General features: G+C 41.6%; 1 pseudogene; it reads right to left on the bottom strand.

The window, feature by feature from the left end:
* Positions 1-4,786: 4,786 nt before the first annotated feature.
* Positions 4,787-8,245, bottom strand: LOC149227850 (putative UDP-N-acetylglucosamine--peptide N-acetylglucosaminyltransferase SPINDLY pseudogene; annotated as a pseudogene).
* Between the last annotated feature and the right edge of the window lie 7,875 nt (positions 8,246-16,120).

A 16,120-nucleotide genomic window follows, 5' to 3' on the forward strand; every position in this document is an offset into this window, starting at 1 on the left:
CAACCCACGGTCCGTCCTCCCGATGAGCGCGAGTAATTTGGAGGGATATGACTGGAACCCAGGGGGCATGCATCCTGGTCTGCTTCGGCAGGAAAACTTTGGGTATAGGGTAGGTTTCCGCGGGAGAATATGACTAGTCTGTACCCCATCCGTCTTGGAAGAGGGGTTATTCTAGAATAAGATTCTTTTGTCAAAGTTATGTGTTTGGCGCTTGTTGTCACTCACCTTTGTCTATCTCGGTAGACATCGCCGAAGAAGTGTTTTGTTTGAAAGATTAATAGAACAATCTTTGGGTAACCTGAAAGAGGTAGGCCTTTTATAGTAGAACAAATGTTTTATGTGCAAGTTGAGGGGTAACCTTGAAACTCTGTTTTATACCTGGGGGCATGCAAACCTTTTGGAGTGCAAGCAAGGGGCAGCTATTAATTTTTTAAATTTTTAGGTCTTCCCTTTAAACCTGTAGGTCTAACCCTTTAAACTCGTAGGATTAGTCGTTTCCAAACTTGCATAACGAAAGGATTCGGGGCATAGCTTTGTAAGGCGCAAGCTCCATAAAAAATGGCATCTTACATGAGACATTCTTATCATATGACTGGATTAATCGAGCAGTTTTAGCACATAGTTCATGCTCGTTAAAAAATAAACATAAGATCGAGCAAGTGTTTCAACCCGTGTTTAAGCTCGTTAAAAAATGAACTACCCTCCGGTAAATAACCACCGTGAATGTAACATTATCAGCCATTAAAGCCTTGGTCGTGTTTGCACCGTCACCTCCACTTTTCCATTGGCCGATCATTCACCTCCATTTGATTGTTTACCCATTTTGAGGAACAGCTGCGAAGAGTGATTTCACTAGCCATCCTTGTGACACTGCCGTGCTTGGAAAATTCCAACCCTTACCTGGAATCAGCTGCTACCCATTTTATCACTCGTTCCTCAAAAGACGAGTCTTCTTTAAGCTCTTTTCATCTGACTCGTAAAATATGAAAAGATTGCCGAGTTTTGGCCTCCCAGCTCGTTAAAGTGATCGGGAGAGCTATCCCTCCTCTAGATTTTAATCTTTTTGGACTTGAGGGATTATTGCACAAAAAGATCGAGCGCTTGTGTTGTTCGGCTCGTTAAAACTATCGAAAATTCATCCCTTCTGTATTGTTTTATACTTTTTCGGACTTAAGGGATTAGATGACGAAAAAGGACTTTCGGAGTTAACTTTACGTACCTTTTCAGACTCTCTAAAAATGAAAAGGACCGAGTTATCTTTGTCGTTAGACTCGTTAAAAACATTAATAGCGACAAACTTGTCTTTAGACGAGAACGAGTTTCACTATCGCTAGGCTCGTTAAAACATAGCGATGGGTTTGCCCGAAGGGAAAATTATAGAACAAGCATATGTTATCCTCCTCAAGCTTGAAAAAAATAAAGAGGTACTGGTCAGCAATGACTGGGGAAAAATTGGGAAGAAACTCGAAGAACCTTTATTGATAGCAAGTCGCTCTTGAACATGACACTTCCACTCCATGCCTGAGTCGGGTTGGGTTGTTTCATTCACCGGTCACATCACCATGGTCTCGCCATACCATCCACCTTTGGGGTAAATGCTACCAATCCATCACATAAGTGTCGTCGATATGTTCAAGAGAAGTCATCCAGAGAAGTCAACCGTGTCCCATCCACTACCATACATTATCCTTCATTCTTTCATGACCGCCACCCTGAACCATATATCATCAGATCGTTTTCACCTCCATAAAAACCATTTGCTCCGTTCCGTGTCACTAATGTGGGATACATCAAGGCCCTCCTTTGATAGATCGCTTCTTGTCGAAATCAGCTCATTATCCAAGAAGTTGATCTAGGAACACCCCCTTCAGTACTTTGAAGCTTGCATGCCTCAATGGCAAGTTTCTCACTTCCGACGACAGGTATACATCAATGACCTTCGACCGAAATATTTTGCATGGTGTTCGACTCCAAGTCCTTTATTCACACCACGTGAATTGTGCTGTAGTACCTTGAGGGTCATTATCATTATCGGTGATTCCTCTCGCGCTTGTTAACAATTTACATCATTGACTGGTAATCAAGCGATGTCTTTCCATGTTCGACTTCAAAACATTTCTCACATGGATCGACTTGTACTTAGAGTGAAGATCGGACGAGATTGAAGACCCCGGATCTAGTTTCGTCCATCCGATCTGCGATATATATATTCAGGAAAAATAAAGACATTGACATGTACAGCACTGCAGAACAGATAATCATCATACCAAAAGGATGATGATTTCATCAGAATCATCAGTCTACCATCAGACGATTTTCTGTCCTATGTACATAAAAATGAATTTATAAAGCTGAGCATGGGAATGCCCGCCTCAGCTAGATCATGAAAACAGTATGAAAAATAATGTATTGTATTGTATCTTATTACAGGTCTCCTCCCAGCATTGAATGAACTTCAGATCCTCCTAATAAAGCATTTCACCCGATAAACGGCCTCATACTTTAGGGGGCAACTGTTATAGACATTTTTGTGCCTTACAGCTATAAGCATGAAATTTCCATAATCCAAGGGATCCAAAGTCCCTAAAGATGTTGTTACAGCTCCTAAAGGAACAAGGTCAACCAATGACAGCTTCTCCCAGAAGTTCTCCACCAAAAACCACTCAGAAACAGTCAATTCAGGATCAATTCAGAAGCTCCACTAGCTGCCTGCGTTGCAAAGCACCAAAATGCACTAGCTAGGTGCGTTGCCACACACTTGGATACACTACCCAGGTGCGCTGAGCGGGAAATGACAAATGGCAAGCTCATTCAACGAGGTGGAAAGACCATGGAAGCTTCCAGAATCTTCTCCAGTGACACTTGCCTCAATGAATTCGACTAGTGATGAGTAAGAGGCTCTCAACCTCCAAGTGGAAGCAAGAATTGACAGAGAGAAGCCACAAGTCAAAACATAAGCTGAATCATCCTCTCTGCTTACATCTATATATGGGTCTCTCACCCAGAGATCCAAGAGGCTGGAATTTTGTACTTTGCAGAGAATTGCTGTTGGTTTGAGATTGAGATTAGTACATTGGGTGATTTATGCTTTGTTGAAGGAGAGGAAGGGATTCCTTTGCTGGGAGGTAGATGCTGGATCAGAACTCACTTGGTTGTATCTCCTCTTGGACTTTCTTATTCTATCAATAAACTATTTGAGTTTCTCCTACATGCTGCGTACCAATGATGTTTTGTTATATTTGCATGTTTAGCTTAATTTGATCTTGAGCTTTTTATGAATGTATATCTGTATCTTCGTGTAGTTTCTCTCTCTTGTGATCTTGCAGGAATTCGGTGAAGCTGGGCCGGTGAAGGAGCAAGGAGCTGGGAGCCACTGAAGAGAGGAGCGATTGGATCAACAAACTAGCGGAAGACACAGGTTAGTTACTTCCTTCCTCCTAATTTACATTTCATAAAGAAGAATACTCAATTAGTTTTCCTTGTTTGTTGCTAAGGCACTATCACACCTTAGAGTGGGATAGGGGCATTCTGAATGGATACTTTTCCCAACAACAAGTTGGTAGTTTGCTAATGGGAAGGGCATAAGCTTCCCAATGCTAAGACTCCCACTGGAGGAAATGTGCATCGTGTACACATAGGTCGAATTATGTATACACTGTGATAGGTAGTGTGTGTATATATATATGACTTGTCAAACTCAAGTGTCATCTGGTAAAACTCTCAACGCTTTTCACCATTATATACTGACGCTGCACAATATGAATTGAATATATAACATTGTAACCATTGCCGTAGTATATCAACGTTGTCGTATATATGTTGCAATATATATAGATAATGCCCATATGTGATATATTACACATTGCAACGAATTGTAGCACATGAAATTTCCAATTTATGATATTATGCCAATATATAATCACAACAATATATATAATGTCAATATAACACATGATACCAATTCACATATAATATCGAGGATAAACAATTGATATAATTTGGATGCATTTGTTGACAACATTTGGATGTGTTATGCTTCCAAAATCTTTGTTTGTTACCTTTAAACCTAATTCTTTGTCACCTCCTAGCATGACCTCCCTCTGTACTCCCATTCCAACTAAGTAACGCTTCATTCTACCACTGCTTCCTGTAGACTCTTCCCATTTTGTCTCTATCACCTCTGTCTCTGTTTGTCATAATCATCCCACTACATTACCTTTTTGACTGTTCAATGCACATATCCAAACAACCACACCATTACAAATACATACTCTCATGGTCGCTGAAGTCTCTTTGGAAAATCAAAATTTTGCTTCCTTCAGTCTCCTCTTATAATTATCTTCCGCAATTTAAATGTCACATAGTTTTTGATTTTTCAATCTCATAGTTTTGTTCTAGTCATTCTTCTCTCCACAATGTTTAGTCATTGAATTTTCATTTACATTTGATTTGATTTGAATTTCTTTTTGAACAAGATTCAGATATTGAGTCATGCTGCATTGTTTGTATATTTGTTTGCACCTGTCATATTTAATTAGACTTCTCGACACTCGTCATCCGCACAACCTCCAAAACAATGCTTGAACTTGGAAATTTGTCTAACATCGTTTGACCATCTGGATTCTTGCTTTCATGTTATAGAATTTGGGTATTTTTTTTTTAAACTTTGGGGGCCAACAAATGGAGAAGCCTTCCTGATGGCACCACGATTTATATCCATTTTTGCGTTAGATGCAATCCTTTCCTCATTTGTCCCTATAAACACACCATTTATTGATTCATTGTCTCACAAATCTTGCTGTTTTATCTTGGTGAGATTATTGAAGCTTCCAAAGGTGATGAATCCATTAGAAAGAGTAAATGTTTCTACAACAGACCCTACTTCTGGAGATGGTGTGTAGCAGAGGAAACATCCTGGCAATCTTACAAGCTCTTCCACATGCTTCTGTCTTGTTTCCAAAGGATCTGCCAATGAATCTGTAAATCGATAATCAATGGTCGGCAAACCAGTTGTATTTGGATAACCAATCCATGTAGCCTGTACTGGAGCAGGCCTTCTTCTCATCAATTCCATATATATCTTGCCAAATCCCACCTTTCTTCAAAACTCTTTCTCTAAACCTATGTGTCTTTGCATCTACCTTAACAACCGCAGAATAAACGACCACCTTGTAATTTCTATAATCATGGCATGCAAGAGGTGTTTCTTTGAAATAGGAGACTGAATATGTGAAGTAATATGATGATACATTTTTTTCCAGTGGAAAAATCGGTAACCTTTTATTTAAAAAAAAAAAAGTTACACTTGCAGATGCATTGAAGCATTTCCATAAGCTGCCCATTGGGCTCGAGTGCTTTCGCACCCCTCGCAACGTTACAAAACTAACGTGCAATTTGAAGAAAAAGAAAGGGAAAGAGAGAAGAAAGGAGGAGGCAAGAAAAACTGAGTTTCAGTAGTGAGTAAAACTCACACTTCAAGTTTTTCTTCCCTTTTTCTTTTCGACCTTGCGCCACTCTCCTTGGGTGGGCTCGATCGAAGCTATGACTAACTGTGTTTCTGCTTTCTGCGAGCCTATTTCCTTGTCTGAATCTGAAGTATCTGATTGGTGGTGCCGTTTGATCCCTCCCATGCTCTGATCCTCGTTTGTCTTCTCTGCCTGATTTGGGTGAAGCTGTGAAGCCTTGTTGTCTGATGTGGTTTCCTTCTGGGTCCCCATTTCTTGGGATACCTCAGCATTCTCTGTGGGGGTATCTTCCTCTTCTGCTTCTGATTCTTCATCCTCTAAGTTAGGAGGGGGGAATCGCCATCCTTTCCTCTGCTTCCCTTTCTGCTTTCTTTTACTGTTTGCTTTCTTGGCTTCTGGACATGTGCTTTGCAAGTGTCCTGTTTGTCTGCAGAGCCTGCATCTGAAAGCAGTATTTTCATAGTCTAGTGCTTGCAACCAATTTTGTTGTTTGTAGATCAGCCTTATGTTGTCTGGCAGCCCTTTACTTAGATCTACTTCCACACAAATGCGTGCAAAAGTGTAGACCCTTTCATCAATCCTTTCCAGATCTGTTTTGATGTATTTCCCTATGCTGTTCCCAATTCCTTCCAAGACTCGTTCACTCCAAAAGTGAAGGGGAAGGTTATATAGACGAACCCAGACCGACACTTTGGATACAGTCATTTTGTTTGGATCGAAATCTGGAAACCATGGAGTCATGAACAGCCCCGACGTTCCCCAGAACCAAGGCCCAGCACTGATGATTGTATCTCTGACTTCCCTGGATGCAAATCTAACTATGAAAAACCCTTTGGAGCATAAATGTATATCACATTCCATGGTCCAAGTGGTGAAAATCCAATGAAATAGATCCATTGGTTTTGGCCAAAAACTGTTGAAACGACATATTAGGGCCTACGTTTCATAGGACTTAACAAAATCATCAAGCCCTGTAGAATCAAAGTTAAGGGCTGGAGTTTTCCCTAGCTGATCTACTATGTATGGCCTGGGTGTATATCCACCTTGATCTGGAGAGGACCCTGAATCTCTGTTACCTTGAAGAATGTTTTTGTAGGAGGAACCTCCCTTGGGTTGATGCTGAGGTGCTGCCTTTTTCCCCTTGTCTCCCCCTGAGCTGCTTGGCTGTCCCTGAGGTAGGGCCCCTCCTCTCAGCCTGAAGTTTAAAACAATGGTTTTTCCTGGTCTAATCTCATAACTTCCCAAGGTTCTGTTGTCCTGGAGAGACCACCTGCCACTGACTAAATGTTGGATCTGACCAGGATATCCGGTCAATGCCCAAATTCGCTGTTTTAGCTGCAAAATAGTGCTTTCTGCATGTACCCATACTAAAAAGGATTTCCCCTCAGGGGTTTTAATGAAAATCTGAAATCGAGTTGTTGTTACCTGATGTCTGCGTTTTGGCTGAGTTCCTGATCTGCCTAAACCAGTGTCACTGCTGATTGCCATGTGTTCTGGCTGTAAGCAATCTTCCAGATTTGACCTCTTATTGGGTCGTTCTTCCATTTGCATGTCACGGTCTGCGTGCCCTCTGCTCAATCGATGCATATTTCCACCGATCTGCTGCCTGGGTTCTGGGTATTCTTGAATCTTGATCAGATCGGATAGATCCGGCCCAGATCTGCAGAGTTTGGGCCATGCTATTGTGTGATGGAGCAGATCTGCAACATGCAGTCCCCCATCTTTGCATGCAGGAGGCGGGGGTAGACGGGCAGTGTTGGCGTGAGCGTAAGCCTGATGAACAACAGACTGGCGATGGAGACGACCACCTTCCAGTGCCCTGATAAGCCTGTACTTGGGTTCATATTTCTTGGCGTGCTCCAAGCTGTCATAAATCAAGCCAAAACCTGACGATTTTCTACCTCCGAATTGGGTTCTGAGCCCAAAGACAAATATTGTCTGCGGATCTTTGACCTCATACAGCTTCGCGAGCTTCTCCTTCAGTTCGGCCTTAGATACATTTGGCCTGCCAGGATGAAGAACATCAATCACAAATTGCTTCCTTGATAAAAGCCTATTAGTCATGATCTTGCGAGTTCTGACTGTAACGGCCTTAGCGTCCGCCATTGCTGATGGTATTCGGCTCCGTCCTCTTTTCACAGACCTCACAAATTTTGAAAGAAAATGTCATCTCGACTATCTCCCACTATGTAATATGATGATACATAACCAATAAATAGTTCCCATTTAATGTCCATAGGATTATCCCAGGCAGTGAACTGAGGATAGAAATTTATAAATTGCTTACCCCATCCCTTATGTGCAATATCAAGCTCATCATCTTCGCCCTCATAGATGTATTTCATGGATAACAAGTGATTTTGACCAGCATTATGAGAGTCTGGATCAATTTCCAGGAATTGCTCATATGCCTCTATCTGAAGCATTATATTACCCGCATCCTTGTGCGAAACCCCTAGATTATTATAAGCTTTTGCATATGCAGGATTTTCCATTATAGCCTTTTCAATAATGCTTGCAACAAGATCCATTTTACCCTGGACAACGAGACCACTTTAAGATTATTAGGAGAATGTGAAAAAACTAGATTTGATCAACAAATCCATCTTTTAGCACTCCTTAACTTTGTCAAGATTATCCTTTCCTTTGTAAATGACTCATAAATTATTGCATGCTTCCGCACAATGTGGATTGAAGTGTTGGGTAAGCTCATACATCACAATTATCATGTTAAATTTTAGTAGTTCACCATATGTAATACACTCACATAAACCCCACATACTAGACACTCAAGATTGACCTTATAGGTGTCACAAATTTCTTAAACAATGGGTCCTATGTATTCTTCTTCAAATAAGAATCGGAAATTGCTTCAAAATACTTCCTCTTTTTCCATGATTTATTGATCTGGGTGGCTCCAGAAAGACACACAGGACAAAGAGGGCTCAAAAATCAAAGTGCTCAGAATGACTTTGAATTAGGACCATAGCGTAAATCTCATCGTCCTGATCGTGGAGGTGCGAATGGTTCGTCAAACCGAGCTTGTATGAGGGAGAACGGGTTAGTCAAAGTTTGGTCAAAGTTGCGCTGCGGGCCAGGTTTAAGTGTCCTACAATTTGACCGACCCCGAGGCATGAACCTAGCTCCCAAAATCGGTCGAAATTGTTGCCTCGTTAATTTTCCCAATGACCCTTATTTTCTAGAAGTTTCAAAACACCTTTCTCTTTATAAAAATCCAAAATATATATTTTGATTATTATAAGACCGATGGGCCACAACCTCCCATTGGCCAAATTGCAAATCGCATCCATAAACCAAAGTTATTTTAAGGCCGACGAGCCATAACTCCCTGCCAGCCTAATCGCCCCTTTAAACAACAAATCGCATATATGTGTTAAGACCGACAGCCATAACCTCCGCCGGCCTAATCGCAATCACAATCAACATATATTTAAGATCGACGACCGTTACCCCCGGCCGAACCCTCCATACATTCTATCGCGTATATATATATATATATATATATATATATATATATATATATATATATATATATATATTACGGGGCACGGGCCATCAACGATGGACCTGGCCCAAACCCCAAAGACCCAACCATATTATATATCACCGATATATATATCGGCGAAACCACCACATATCATGCCGATATATATGCGATAACAACTCCATATATAGTGCCGATCACTGATACCTCAAATGCGCCGATCGCCGATTTTATCACCGATATTATATATGTCAACCACCATATCCGATCACTGATTAATCCGCCGACATATGTAAACGTGCCGATTTCATATACGGTTGTGTCAATGTGGGGTTTAAAGGGCGGGTTGCCCAATGCGGACCCGACCCCCATTAATGCATCATTTTGGTTTATAAAAATATATATGGAGAGGCAAGATTTGATCCCCCAACCTCTCCTCAACCAACGTATATTTTTACTATTGAGCCATAATTGCTCATCTTGGTAAATCCAACTAGGGTTTTTTATTTAAACTCAGAGTTTAACCTTTGCACATAGTTCGAGGAGGCAGAAGGCGGACACACTTTTCGAGGCAATTAATTAATATTTTAATGCAGGGACCATGAATTTTGCAAGAGGGCAAAATCTTCACTTTGTAAAAAATTGACAAATTTTATATGGTTTTTACACCTCTCGTCGACACGAGCGCAACGGTGTTGTCTGTTTCTCCATCAAAGTTTTGCATTTTCGGTTATATTCAAAATACACGTGGAACCATGATTTCAGCAAAAATAGGTAGCAGAACCATGAGCCTTGAAATTTTCCCAAGGAGGTAAAATTTTTCCATGTTAGATTATAGTCAATTTTATACTTGTTTTTCATGGTTTTCTGCAGGGATCGCAATGGCGAGATCATATTCGCCATTTGAGTTTCAGATTTCCAGTCCATCCATGGAACAAAATCTTTGAGGAATCCTGGGGGAATCTAAAAGATTCCTTGAGCCCAGAATTCTCAACTTCTCAGAATTTGGATTTTGGACAGTCAATTCAGCACTACTCGATGCCACAAATATGATGGTGTCTTCATATTTCTTATTCTCTCATTTCTTCTTCTAGCTACTTTTCTAAGTGCTAGTGCAGATGTCCACATTCATGTGCGAGCAGTCATCTTCATATGATCGATGCCTTGAGATCGATGGTCCGAGCAGCTTTAGCAGTGTGACATCCACTTCTTCAAATGGCCCTTGGTTGTGAGGTATATGATGTTTTCATGTGTTGATGATTGATATGTTCCTCTTCTTTTCTGCCTACAGATGTATTCATTAATGTTCATTTAAAATGCAATTTAACACATCACGAAAGGAAAAGGTCTTGGAAGGGTCCTTCGTCACACCCAAACCTGGATCATTTATGAAAGTATAATATGGAGATTGGTTCTGGTAGATGGCTTTAACAATAATATTTCTCATTGTTGCAAACATTGTTCTTATTCAAACAAACCATCTCAATTTTATTTATTTATTTATTATTATTATTATTATTTTTCCATTTCTCATGGGGATTCTCTTTTTTCATTCCCATAATGCTGTCAACTTTTGGGGTTGCTCCCCCCTGCGATATTTCACATTTCATGACTACTACTCTAACTATGACATTAACAATATTCTTCTTTGATTTCATGAGCATCTCCCCTAGAGACCAAGCTGACTTCAATTCATTGAAGTCATTGGCTACTCCTTTTTCTTCCTCTTCCACACCTTATTGTTCTGCCTTCTTTTATATGCATTTGTTTTTGACTAATTGTTTGGCCTGCCTTGTTTTTCTTCCATCATATGTTTTGAATTCTTTAGTGTATTTGGTAGCTTGCAATCTTTGGCTTTATGTCCAAGATTGTTACATTTGTAACACCTTGTTTGTCCAAGAAATGGAGGGAATGGTGTGTATTTTCTTGAGCTATTCCTACTCTTCTTTACATACATTGTGTTGTGGGGAAAAATGCCTATGCAGGACGATCCTATCCACCTAAGGTGTGACAGTGCCTTAGCAACAAACAGAGACAGCTATTCTAGTATTCTTCCTTTATGAATTAAGAATGAAGAGAGATAGATGGACTAACCGGTGTCTTCTGTTTGTCCCTCGATCCGGTCTCTCTTCTCTTGGAGGGTTCCCAGCTACTTTCTTTCTCGCTCGCCCAACTTCAAGAGGTTTCTGCAAGATCACAAGAAGAGAACACTACACAAGACATGGATTCATATTCATAACTAGTTCAGGATTAGAAATAAACTAAACATACTAATGCAATCATACATCAAAGATACATCAGTATATAGGAGAAACCAAGATAGCTTTATTGATGAATAACAAGGTTCAGGAAGAGATACAACCCAGAGGGTTCCAATCCAGCATCTCCTTCCCAGCAAATGGAATTCCTATCTTCACCCCCTATAAAGCATTAAGCACCCAATGATTCCAATCTCAAACCAACAACAATTCTTTGCAATAACAAAATTCCCGCCTCCAGATCTCATGGAGGAGAGATCCATATATAGATGTTTGGAGAGAGGATGAGTCAGCTTGAGATCTGACTAGTGTCCTCTCCCTCTGTCAGTTCTTGATTCCACTTGGAGGTTCTTGCTTCCACTTGGAGATTAGGAACCTCTTACTCATCACCAGTCGAATTCACTGAGGCAAGTGTCATTGAGGAAGATTCTGGAAGCTTCCTGGGTCTTGACACCTCTTGGAATGAACTTTCCATTTGGCAATTCTCGCTCAGCGCAGGTAGCCAGTGTTGGCTTTGACATTCAGCGCAGACAGCTAGTGTTGGCTTTGACATTCAGCGCAGACAGCTAGTGGAGCCACTGAATTGATCCTGAATTGACTTGTTTTTGAGCAGTTTCTGGTGGAGAACTTCTGTGAATTGCTGTGGTTTGTTAGCCTTGTTCCTCTAGGGGTAGGAACAACATGTTTAGGGACTTTGGATCCCTTATATTATGGACATTTCATGCTCAATGCTGTAAGGCACAAAAATGTCTATAACAGTTGCCCCCTAAAGTATGAGGCCGTTTATCGGGTGAAATGCTTTATCAGGAGGATCCGAAGTTCATCCAATGCTGGGAGGAGACCTGTAATAAGATACAATACAATACATTATTTTCATACTGCTTTCATGATCTAGCTGAGGCGGGCATTCCCATGCTCAGCTTTATAAATTCATTTTTCTGTACATAGAACAGACAATCGTCTGATGGTAGACTGATAATTTTGATGAAATTATCATCCCTTTGAGTAGGATGATTATCTGCTGCAATGATGTACATGTCAATGTCTTTATTTTTCCTGAATATATATCGCAGCCCGGATGGATGAAACTAGATCCGGGGTCTTCAAACTCGTTCGATCTTCACTCTAAGTACAAGTCGATCCATGTGAGAATTGTTCTGAAGTCGAACATGGAAAGACATCGCTTGATTACTGGTCAATGAGGTAAACCGTTAACAAGCGCGAGAGGAATCACCGATAATGATAATGACCCTCAAGGTACTGCAGTACAATTCACGTGGTGTGAATAAAGGACTTGGCGTCGAACACCACGCAAAATCTATCGGTCGAAGGTCATTGATGTATACCTGTCGCCGGAAGTGAGAAACTTGCCATTAAGGCATGCAAGCTTCAAAGTACTGAAGGGGTTGTTCCTAGATCAACTTCTTGGATAATGAGCTGATGTCGACAAGAAGCGACCCGTCAAAGGAGGGCCTTAATGAATCCCACATCAATGACACGGAACGGAGCTAATGATTTTGATGGAGGTGAAAACGATCTGTGACATATGATTCAGGGTGGCGGTCATGAAAGGATGAAGGATAATGTACGGCAGTGGATGGGACACGGTTGACTTTTCTGAACGACTTCTCTTGAACATATGGCGACACTGATGCGATGGATCGGTAGCATTACCCCAAATATGGATGGTATGGCGAGACCATGGATGTGACCGGTGAATGAAACAACCCAACCCAATTGTGGTACGGAGGAAAAGTGTCATGTTCAAGAGCGACTTGCTACCATCAAAGTTTTCTTGAGTTTCTCCAAATTTTTCCCCAGTCATTGCTAACCAGTACCTCTTTATTTTTGTCAAGCTTGAGGAGGATAACATATGCTTGTTCTATAACCTGCCCTTCGGGCAAGCCCATCGCTATGTTTTAACGAGCCTAGCGATAGTGAAACTCGTTCTCGTCTAAAGACAAGTTTGTCACTATTTAATGATTTTAACGAGTCTAACGACAAGGATAACTCGGTCCTTTTCATTTTTAGAGAGTCTGAAAAGGTACATAAAGTTAACTCGAAAAGTCCTTTTTCATCATCTAATCCCTTAAGTCCGAAAAAGTATAAAACAATACAGAAGGGATGAGTTTTCGATAGTTTTAACGAGCCGAATAAAACAAGCGCTCGATCTTTTTGTGAAATAATCCCTCAGGTCCAAAAAGATTAAAATCTAGAGGAGGGATAGCACTTCCTGTTCCTTTAACGAGCTGGAAGGCCAAGGACTCGACAATCTTTTCATATTTTACGAGTCAAATGAAAAGAGCTTAAAGAAGACTCGTCTTTTGAGGAACGAGTGATGAAACAGGTTAGCAGCTGATTCCAGGTACAGGTTGGAATTTTCCAATCACGGCAGTGTCACAAGGATGGCTAGTGAAATCACTCTTCGCAGCTGTTCCTCAAAATGGGTAAACAAACATATGGAGGTGAATGATCGGCCAATGGAAAAGTGGAGGTGACGGTGCAAACACGACCAAGGCTTTAATGGCTGATGATATTACATTCACAGTGATTATTTACCGGGATAGTTCATTTTTTTAACGAGCTTAAACACGGGTGGAAACATTTGCTCGATCTTATGTTTATTTTTTAACGAGCATGAACTATGTGCTAAAACTGCTCGGATCTTGCGTTTATTTTTTAACGAGCATGAACTGTGTGCTAAAACTGCTTGATTAACCCAGTCATATGATAAGAGTGTCTCATCAATATTCTATTTTTTATGGAGCTTCATCTCACTAAGCTTTGCTCCGGATCCTTTCGTTATGCAAGTTCGGAAACGACTAATCCTACGAGTTTAAAGGGTTAGACCTACAGGTTTAAAGGGAGGACCTAAAAATTTAAAAAATAAATAGCCGCCCCTTGCTTGCACTCAAAAAGGTTTGCATGCCCCCAGGCATAAAGTACGATTTCAAAGTTACCTCTACTTCATTTCTGTCAAAACATTTGTTTCACTGAGAGAGGCCTACCTCTTTCAGGTTACCCAAAGATTGTCTCGTTAATCTTTCAAACAAAACACTTCCTCGGCAATGTCTACCTAAATAGACAAAGGTGAGCGACGATGCCCGCCAACTCACATAACTTTGACAAAAGAATCTTATTCTAGAACAACCCCTCTTCCTAGATGGACGGGGTACGGACTAGTCATATTCTCCCGCAGAAACCTACCCTATACCCAAAGTTTTCCTGCCGAAGCAGACCAGGACGCATGCCCCCTGGGTTCCAGTCATATCCTCCCGGATTACTCGCGCTCATCGGGGGGACGGACCGTGAGTTGAGACACTTCTTGCGTGAATAGACCATTTAGGGATGGTATATGACTATTTGCGATGCGTGATCCGGGAAACGAAAGTTGGTCCACGAGCTTGACCACTCTTCCCTCATGCGGAAAACACATTACTCTAAAGAGTGAGGAGATGATGGCTCCCATGCAATATATATAGTCTCGTCCAAGGAGTAGGTTATAATCCAAGGGTCCTTGAACGACCATCACGTTCATTTGAACGATCTTCCCTTTCAATGTTATAGGCACATTGGGGAGGATCCCTAAAGGTCGACTGGTTCCTTTATCAAAGCCTGATATATTTCTCATTTCAGGCAAAAGCGCTGGCGAACCAAGCGCTTTCCAAGCAATAGAGGAAAGGATACTCACAGATGCCCCCTCATCAATGATAGTGCCAGCCATTACCATTCTGTATATTTGAACGATAATTCTGAATGGTATGCTCGCTGGCAAACGGGGTCTGCCTAGTTGGTTCCAGTCGAACGAGACAACTAGGTTGCTTGGTGGTGGGACTGAATAGACGGCCGGGTATGACTCTGACGAAGTTCCTTCCTGCGATAAAGGAATGGGCAAATTGCCCCTTGGTTCGTTGGAGTCTGTGTTGATGAAGAGAATTTGGACGGTGTCGTCTTTATTCTCCTCTGTGATGGTATCATTCGAAGATAGAGCCTCTGAAGGCAAAACTGGGTCAACTGCCGCCTCAACCTTTTGACTTTCGTCAGGTATGGATTCAGACGGTTCATCTTCAATGATAGGTGCTTCGGCTGACCACCTGAGCGGGCCAGCCGGGTTCTCAACTGGTGAAGGACTTGGCAGGAGTTTTTGATATCCAGGAGGAAGTTGCACTGGTAAAATCGGGCGATCTTCCAAAACTCTTTTCGCCTCGTCTAAGAAGGGACAACGGTGGATGGCATGGTCGCCTTCACACAGTTTGCAGGGAGATCTAGCTTTCCCTCTCTGTCCTGTGACTTCACTTTCACTAGTTGACGGTGAGCTATCAACATGGCTATCAGAGGTTGATGCCACCAAATTGTGCAGACGGGGAGACCAGTCCCTTAGTATCCGAGGGATGCAGGGACAATCTCTGTGGAAGTGGTCTCCCTTGCATATGACACATGGCGATTTAGGCCTAGTCAGTGCTGTGTGTGGATTTTTGTCAAACGACACTTGTTTGCCCCCAGTCGCTTTTGACTCCTTCTTCTTCTTCTCTTTCTTCTTCTTTTCTTTCTTCTCCTTAGGAACTTGGTTTTTTGTTCTACCAGTTCCGTCAAGCGTAGAGGAAGGAGGAGAGGAAGAATTAGATGAAGTAGAAGGCTGGTGGGCAACTCTGGTCTGGTCCAACTGTTGATTCGATTGTTCAGGAATAATGGTGTTCTGAATGACATTGGTTGAAAAGAGCCAGACAGGCAAGCCATTTGTCAGTCCTGGAAGCGACAATGTGGCCATATGGGGCGCACCAACATCTCCCCAAGAGGAGAAGGGACTAGGATTTCCACCAAGGGGAATTCCTTGGTTGGTGTGCTCCATTTTTTCAACCTAAAGATCAACGCAGGAATAAAGGGTGATTGTT

The sequence above is a fragment of the Pinus tabuliformis genome, chromosome J (genome assembly GCF_031772625.1).
Source record: "Pinus tabuliformis cultivar Carrire ecotype Pingquan chromosome J, CPIR1, whole genome shotgun sequence".
Classification (NCBI taxonomy): domain Eukaryota; kingdom Viridiplantae; phylum Streptophyta; class Pinopsida; order Pinales; family Pinaceae; genus Pinus; species Pinus tabuliformis.